Here is a 9,405-nt window from a genome sequence, read left to right as displayed (position 1 = left end):
GAGACCCAGAAAATATTAGATACAGGCTCCCAGGTAGATGCTATTTTTCTTGACTTCCGGAAGGCGTTCGATACAGTTCCGCACTGTCGCCTGATAAACAAAGTAAGAGCCTACGGAATATCAGACCAGCTGTGTGGCTGGATTGAAGAGTTTTTAGCAAACAGAACACAGCATGTTGTTATCAATGGAGAGACGCCTACAGACGTTAAAGTAACCTCTGGCGTGCCACAGGGGAGTGTTATGGGACCTTTGCTTTTCACAATATATATAAATGACTTAGTAGATAGTGTCGGAAGTTCCATGCGGCTTTTCGCGGATGATGCTGTAGTATACAGAGAAGTTGCTGCATTAGAAAATTGTAACGAAATACAGGAAGATCTGCAGCGGATAGGCACTTGGTGCAGGGAGTGGCAACTGACCCTTAACATAGACAAATGTAATGTATTGCGAATACATAGAAAGAAGGATCCTTTATTGTATGATTATATGATAGCGGAACAAACACTGGTAGCAGTTACTTCTGTAAAATATCTGGGAGTATGCGTACGGAACGATTTGAAGTGGAATGATCATATAAAACTAATTGTTGGTAAGGCGGGTACCAGGTTGAGATTCATTGGGAGAGTGCTTAGAAAATGTAGTCCATCAACAAAGGAGGTGGCTTACAAAACACTCGTTCGACCTATACTTGAGTATTGCTCATCAGTGTGGAATCCGTACCAGGTCGGGTTGACGGAGGAGATAGAGAAGATCCAAAGAAGAGCGGCGCGTTTCGTCACTGGGTTATTTGGTAACCGTGATAGCGTTACGGAGATGCTTAATAAACTCAAGTGGCAGACTCTGCAAGAGAGGCGCTCTGCATCGCGGTGTAGCTTGCTCGCCAGGTTTCGAGAGGGTGCGTTTCTGGATGAGGTATCGAATATATTGCTTCCCCCTACTTATACTTCCCGAGGAGATCACGAATGTAAAATTAGAGAGATTAGAGCGCGCACGGAGGCTTTCAGACAGTCGTTCTTCCCGCGAACCATACGCGACTGGAACAGGAAAGGGAGGTAATGACAGTGGCACGTAAAGTGCCCTCCGCCACACACCGTTGGGTGGCTTGCGGAGTATCAATGTAGATGTAGATGTAGATGTAGATGTTAAGATGCCACGGACGAGTGCCAATGGAACCACCAAAGGGCATTTTAGATATTAACGTTCTCTTTAGATGCATGGCCAGAACCTTGCCATAACTACTAATAACAGGAATTCCATTCTTAACTTGGTGTTGCGAGCCCAGATTTTTCCTTAATAGCTAACCTCGATAGGCTCTTCTTCCAGTCGATGAAATAATCCGACTGTTAGCGATTATAGTGAACTACAGAATCATTGCTCTTTCAAATATTTATTAACTTGTATGCAGAAAACATTTTCTTAAGTTGTTAGTTAATCCTTTGTGTGAAATGATCCACTTGGTCCTCATAGTGCCTAAGTTAAAGTACAGCAATAGAATAAATCTTTAAAAGTGCTGCATTGAAGTGGAGAACATAAGTTATTAGTAAAATCTTTGCATAGCACTAAAGATGTTTTCGTTGTAAAACAATGGTCACAAAATCCAAACATAGGTCATAAGAGTTCAAAGATCAACATTTTTATTGTTTACATTACAAGCTTGTATTAATGGTTTCGTTTCTGAGTCTATGTTTATATTTTTATTATTACTGTGTCTTGTTAGAAGTGTAGTAGACAGAACAGATTGTGGTTCCCAGTATGACGAGTCTGTGGTTTAACAAGTCTTCAGTGAAAATGTATATAAAGTTCATTAATTATTTTGGGAACATTTATGCTCATGAAAACTTAACTGACCGTAATCGAATAGAACTATAACGTATTCAAGTTTGGTATACATTAATCATGTTCCAAACAATGAAAACAAAATGTTCATATTAGGCAAAATTGCAAATTGGTAACTATTTTAAAATTACTGTTTCTCAATAGTAATTTTATTTCCCAACTACAATACCGTTGGTTATATCTGTTGCAACCACGCAAATGTAACCCTCCAGGTCATTAAATACAGTCCAATTAATCTTCATTGGTACACCTTGCTCAACGGAAATTCCTGTCGAAGGAATAACGTTGGAGAGTACTTTCTATTGTAGCAATAATATATCATAGTGTTTTTTTTTTTTTTTTTTTTTTTTTGTCGCCACGTTACAGGAAATATTTTCATCACAGAGTAAATAGTGTTCTCAAAACAAACATGTTACAAGTATTTAGTGTCCAGCAGGAACTTTGACACTGGGAAACAGCAGCAGATATTGGAGGAGTTTTCAGTGGTGGATTGAAGTAGTCCATGTCCGGCTACTGCCCCGCTGTTCTCGTTGGATTACCATTGATCATTGGGTAAGGTGAACTGACATGGCGTGCTGCAAACAGACTGATCTTGTACGGGGCAGCTTGTCACGCGAGCATACTGCAGACGTATCCTGGCAAGGAAGGAACTGATGACTAGAGCTTATAAATAATGGAGTAAAGAGTTGCTGTGAAAATGAGTTGTCAGGAGCGGCTAACTGGCATGAACGGATCGACGATCTGTATAAGGGGCTCAGGCAATGTGAATGGGTAGATTTCAAAAGGAATTATGTGATCTGAAAGTCAAATAGACGTACAGAGAGCAAACGGGGTGTGTGAAGAAAGTAAGACAATGACTAACAGAAGGAAGGATGTTGAAGCAATGAATAGCGCTGCACAGGGTCCGCGTGGGACGAGGAAAAGGGAGAGCGCAAAACATGTGAGCTGCCAGTGAAACTGAAGTTAATGACAGGGAAACGATAATAGTCAGGAGGAGAGTGGAAGAACACGAGATCATTAGGATTGTGGACGAAGTATTCCTGAAACGCCAGTGGAGCAAACTGTTGCCAGTAGGCAAGACGAGGAAGATGCAGTCGACTGTTTATGAATTACTGAAGTACATGATCATTACACAAAATATGAAGAGAAAGTAAACGATATTAGAGAAGCTGAAGAAGGCATATCAGCTGAAGTACTTGCTGTGGTCTAGAAAGACTTATTAAAGTTAGGAAGAAACCGTGAACCTAAATGTTCAAATTATGACGAAGGTTCAGACGAAGAATTTACCTCACATCTGAGATAAGAACCAAACAGTGACACCGACGGTCAGATTCAAAAGATAGTTCTGATGAAGGATACAGTGTGGCTACCGAAACAGGTGAATTCCTGGGGAAATATTGTTTCACGCCAAAAGATGGGAAAATTTCAAACTGGATATGAACACAACAGAAAAAGAAAGAACCATCGGACGGTACTATATACTGTGAAGAACAGGTTCAAGTCCCAAAAGTCTTTGAAATTCCAGAACCAAAGAAACCCCTGTATATAAATAAAGTGCTTATAGACAACGGAGGCACCTTTAAGACTTGTTGCAGTAAGATCAGAGGAACACTTAGCGCTGTGTGCCTTTAAATTAAAGTGCTACCATAGTCACAGGATGTGGGGCAGGTTTATTTCAAAATTGAAGGTTACTTTACAACGATCTGAAGAGCAAGGAACTCTTCATACTAACGCATACTATCTAGTGCATCCAAAGTCAAAGATACCATTAGATGTTCGCAATATAGTGGACTTGAAACCTGATCCCCACTGTACAGGATAAAAAATGATATTGTCTTAAAATATGACGTAAGTGACGTGTAGAGTATTATAGAGTGTAAATTTTTACAAACATGGTTCTTGTGACTCTTATTTTGTGCTGTTATGAAGAAAAGAAGTAATGTTGTAAGCAGACTAGTATAAACTTTGCTTCCGCCTTTCGTCGATAGGTGGCGACAACGGTAAGTAGCGGTCGAAACAAACAGATCGCAGACGTCAGGCAGTTAGCATGGATCTCGGTCAACATAACCTCATTCAAACATTAGTCGATTTGTGTCTGCATCATAAAGTTGTTCTTGATTGAAAATGTCATTTTACGATCGTAATTCTCATTTGCGGGAGGTGTTAATGTTTTGTTTCGATATGAAGAAAACAGCGGCTCAGTCTCATCGAATGCTCTCAAGTACATATGGTACGGACACTATTAGTGAAAGGACGTGTCGTGAGTGGTTTCATCGCTTCAAGATCGGTGATTTTAACGTCGTAGACCGGCACTGTGGTGGAAGAGAGGAAGTTTTCGAAGATGCAGAATTGGAGACATTGCTGAGTGAAGACTCTCGTCAAACTCAAGAAGAATTGGCACGATTAGTGAGAGTAACACAGCAAGCCATTTCAAAACATCTCAAAGCTATAGGCATGATTCAGAAAGAAGGAACTTGGGTCCCCCGTGAGCTGAAACCAAGATACGTTCAACGTCGTTTGTGTGTTTGTGAACAGTTGCTTCAGAGGCAAAAACGAAAGGGATTTCTGCATCACATTGTGACCGGGGACGAAAAATGGGTTCATTGCGATAACCGTAAACGCAAAAAATCATGCGGATATCCCGACAATGCTTCCGTGTCGACGACCAAAGCGAATATTCAAGGCTCCAAGATCATGCTCTGCATTTGGTGGAACCAGTTCGGCGTCGTGTACTATGAGGTGTTAAAACCAAGTGAAACAATCACAGGTGCTCGTTGTCTAAGGCAATTAATGCGTTTGAGCCGAGCATTAAAAGACAAACGGCCGCAATACAGCGAGAGGCTATAAAATAAATAAAATAAAATAAAATAAAATAAAATATTAATTATTTTTATCTGTATGATTGGCTCTCCTATGTGTCGTCAGGTTTTGATTATTCGGTATCAGACGCTTGACAATGGCTTTTTCGTAAAGGCAATGTTACTCGTAGTTGACCGTGAAATAAAACTGAAATAATCGGACTTCGTAATTAAATCGTTTCCAAAGACTGCTGCGGTAGGTGCGGACTCATAAACTAAATCTCAATATTACAATAATTTGCCAGCCATGCCAAAACGTCGTACAGAGGTGATTGTCTACTAAACAAAAAATTACACAGTTAGTTAAATCAGATATATTCAATGAATAAGCCTACAGTTCATAATCCTACTTACTTTTATAAATATAAATTCTTTACAGAATCGAGTGCCTAGTATGGTTGCAACTCGCAGTAATTTTCTATATCATGAAATATGGCGGTGTGCCAGACAATAAACTAAAATACGTGCTTCTCGCAGCACTTCCACGAGAGCTCATCCTTTTTTTTAATCAAACATACGAGTAACGTAAATGTACTTTTGTTTTATCAGCGACACAGCGCTGCAGTTGTGTGCCATAGGCTTTATTTATTTGTCACTGATTATTTATTTAATTAATATCTCGCGTTTCCGAGGAAACTCACGCTCGGCATGCAAATGTGCCTTTATATTGCCCCCTGAATTGCGAGGCGAAAGGACACACCTGCAGGCGAGCAATTCACCTAAAGGCACAAGAAAATCTAAGTTATCTACAACTATTTACATGACATACATTATACTGTATATTATATACAAAATTTGAATGACGCGCGTGCGCCGAAAAAGTTCTTATGTTGGCAAAACAGAGTGCGCGCATGCGCAGAAGCGTCTGTGTAACTACGGCACTGCCGTTATTTCGTAAATTTAGATCACGCGGCACAGTATTGCAGTTCATATTGTTCGTGTGGGCGCGCATTTCTTAGCCGTTGCACAAAGAAAATATTCCACCAAGATTACATATGAAGACTACATTCTATGACAGGTAACTTAGTTTTAAAATTACAATATTTGTTATAATACAATACAACTTAGATTGTTGAATGTTCTTAGTTACATAGTATTGTTTTGAAATACTTCAAAGAAAAATGTCCGTATTTTTCAGGTGCGTTGACCTATACACATGGTGTGGTTATCACAGTTCATATTCATCTGCTGCACAATAATTTTTTACAGTTTAGTATCGTCGTGGTAAAGTTTTTTGATCACAGTAACATCGTTGTATAACAACGTGATTAATACATAAGCGTGTCCATTTCCTATTTCCATTATAGTCGTTGTGATGCAGTTCGTTGTGACAAAAAGCATTGTTTATTACAGATCAGACGTGACCCGTCGAGTAATTGGTCCACGTGCAGTTCGTTTTTTTTTTTACATTCCGTGGAAGCTTGGTTGCAGAACCTCGGACGGCACATAACTGGCATCGATCCTTGGACAGTCCAGGTAAGCGTGTCCGTCACATTTCGAGAACATTTCATTCCCTGAAGTTCCAACCAAAACTCTTCCACCCGTCGTGTTGTTTTCTGGACAGGCACCTTGTGTCCATTTAATCCAGTTAACATCTTGAAGTTGGGTACTGTAGTAATGTCACTAGACGATGCACGGATTATGCACTTCACATATTCAGTTTTTTTTTTAAATATAGCTCACCTAAATGTTCGTTAATGTCCGTGAACAGAGGTTCACTATGCAATGTCGTTTTGGCACTCGTTATCGTTCAAATTTTCACACAGTAACAGTTACATTATACATCAGTTTAAAAAAATAAGTAATAATACATACACACGTCACATATTTTCTTAGCATAAACATAATACAGTTGCACATAAACATGTTTACATCATCATTACATAGCTATAGGTTATTACATTGTGTCACATTTGATTACATGAATTGCATCCTCTTTAGCGGTTTTGCTGGGATATTATCGATGTTTTTTGTGATGTCATCTGAAATTAAGATAGGTTAGACACAACATTCATTACATCAGTAGGCAAGACCAGGCGTTTTCACTACTCAATAAATATTCAAAATAGTAAGAGAGAGAAAATGTTCGATTCCTCGCGTTTTGTGCGTGTGTGTAGAGTGTCTGTGTGGCCTTGACTACTGATAGATGCTTTTCGTGTTGAGAGATGTGCGTCTAATCTATTTCTCAAAGTAAAAGATCGCTTCACAGATGACGTCTGTCAGTTCGTCAGGTGTCATTTCTATTATATTCACATTCGGATATTGCCTATTATGATCTCCAAACTTTTGCGGTTGTTGTTGCTGTTGCGCATTATACACTCCTGGAAATTGAAATAAGAACACCGTGAATTCATTGTCCCAGGAAGGGGAAACTTTATTGACACATTCCTGGGGTCAGATACATCACATGATCACACTGACAGAACCACAGGCACATAGACACAGGCAACAGAGCATGCACAATGTCGGCACTAGTACAGTGTATATCCACCTTTCGCAGCAATGCAGGCTGCTATTCTCCCATGGAGACGATCGTAGAGATGCTGGATGTAGTCCTGTGGAACGGCTTGCCACGCCATTTCCACCTGGCGCCTCAGTTGGACCAGCGTTCGTGCTGGACGTGCAGACCGCGTGAGACTACGCTTCATCCAGTCCCAAACATGCTCAATGGGGGACAGATCCGGAGATCTTGCTGGCCAGGGTAGTTGACTTACACCTTCTAGAGCACGTTGGGTGGCACGGGATACATGCGGACGTGCATTGTCCTGTTGGAACAGCAAGTTCCCTTGCCGGTCTAGGAATGGTAGAACGATGGGTTCGATGACGGTTTGGATGTACCGTGCACTATTCAGTGTCCCCTCGACGATCACCAGTGGTGTACGGTCAGTGTAGGAGATCGCTCCCCACACCATGATGCCGGGTGTTGGCCCTGTGTGCCTCGGTCGTATGCAGTCCTGATTGTGGCGCTCACCTGCACGGCGCCAAACACGCATACGACCATCATTGGCACCAAGGCAGAAGCGACTCTCATCGCTGAAGACGACACGTCTCCATTCGTCCCTCCATTCACGCCTGTCGCGACACCACTGGAGGCGGGCTGCACGATGTTGGGGCGTGAGCGGAAGACGGCCTAACGGTGTGCGGGACCGTAGCCCAGCTTCATGGAGACGGTTGCGAATGGTCCTCGCCGATACCCCAGGAGCAACAGTGTCCCTAATTTGCTGGGAAGTGGCGGTGCGGTCCCCTACGGCACTGCGTAGGATCCTACGGTCTTGGCGTGCATCCGTGCGTCGCTGCGGTCCGGTCCCAGGTCGACGGGCACGTGCACCTTCCGCCGACCACTGGCGACAACATCGATGTACTGTGGAGACCTCACCCCCCACGTGTTGAGCAATTCGGTGGTACGTCCACCCGGCCTCCCGCATGCTCACTATACGCCCTCGCTCAAAGTCCGTCAACTGCACATAAGGTTCACGTCCACGCTGTCGCGGCATGCTACCAGTGTTAAAGACTGCGATGGAGCTCCGTATGCCACGGCAAACTGGCTGACACTGACGGCGGCGGTGCACAAATGCTGCGCAGCTAGCGCCATTCGACGGCCAACACCGCGGTTCCTGGTGTGTCCGCTGTGCCGTGCGTGTGATCATTGCTTGTACAGCCCTCTCGCAGTGTCCGGAGCAAGTATGGTGGGTCTGACACACCGGTGTCAATGTGTTCTTTTTTCCATTTCCAGGAGTGTAACTTACCTGTCGGTCGTAAGGTATGCTCCAATTTTGACCTGGTGGCTGCTGTGGTATAGCAGAGTTTGAATGAAAGTACTGATCGTTACGAGTCCAACCTTGATGCTGTCTTGGCTCGTAGTTATTATTATTTCTATTTCTGTTTGTGTTTTTGTTATTACCTTTGTATCCGTTGTTACCGTTGTAGTTATTACCGCGGTGCCTTTTGTATGGATTACTGTTGTAACTATTGTTCGTATTGGAATACGCGTGTTGATTTTGATTTCCGTACTGAGACGGCATGTGAGTTTGCTGTTTTTGTTGTACTGCGTATCCAACTGTGGGCGCGCCAGAATTGTGTTGGCAAGCCTGCATGTTTTGCATACCACTAGTGTAAACATTGTGGCTGCTGTTTTGCCGCGCGAAGCGCTGATCTTCAAGTAACATGTCAACCGAATCTAAAGCTGTTAAAAAATAATCTGAATCGTCATCTGGGATATGTAGAAGTTTTTCCTTAATGTTGAAAGGCAATTTGGCCTTCAACGCACGGAGTATATCTCGCGTTGCGACTGGTTCGTCTAAAAAATGTCCCATGTTCAAGTATTTTTCAAAATATCTGCGTAAGTTACCATTTTTACTGTTAAAAGTTTCAGGTTCTAAGATTTGTCTTCTGAGTCGCTCCTGGACGGATTGCGACCAGAATTTGTTCAGAAAAGCACGCTCAAACTCACTGTACGTGGTACATACGTCAGCTTGACTGTATGCCCAGACAGCTGCATCGCCTTGGATGTAACCGACAATATATGAAATCTTTTTCCGGTCACTCCAAGTGCGTGGAAATGCGTTACTAAAAGATTTGAGAAAAATCACCGGATGAATGGTTCGTTTTTCTGGGATAAAAATCTGAAATTGCCTGTGTTTCATTAAGCTTTCTTCTTCCTTTGCATTATGATATGGATTTGTACCACTGTAATTACTGCAATGCTCAGCTG

Source organism: Schistocerca americana, chromosome 3 (assembly GCF_021461395.2).
Source record: "Schistocerca americana isolate TAMUIC-IGC-003095 chromosome 3, iqSchAmer2.1, whole genome shotgun sequence".
Classification (NCBI taxonomy): Eukaryota; Metazoa; Arthropoda; class Insecta; order Orthoptera; family Acrididae; genus Schistocerca; species Schistocerca americana.
This window is presented reverse-complemented; position numbering follows the sequence as displayed.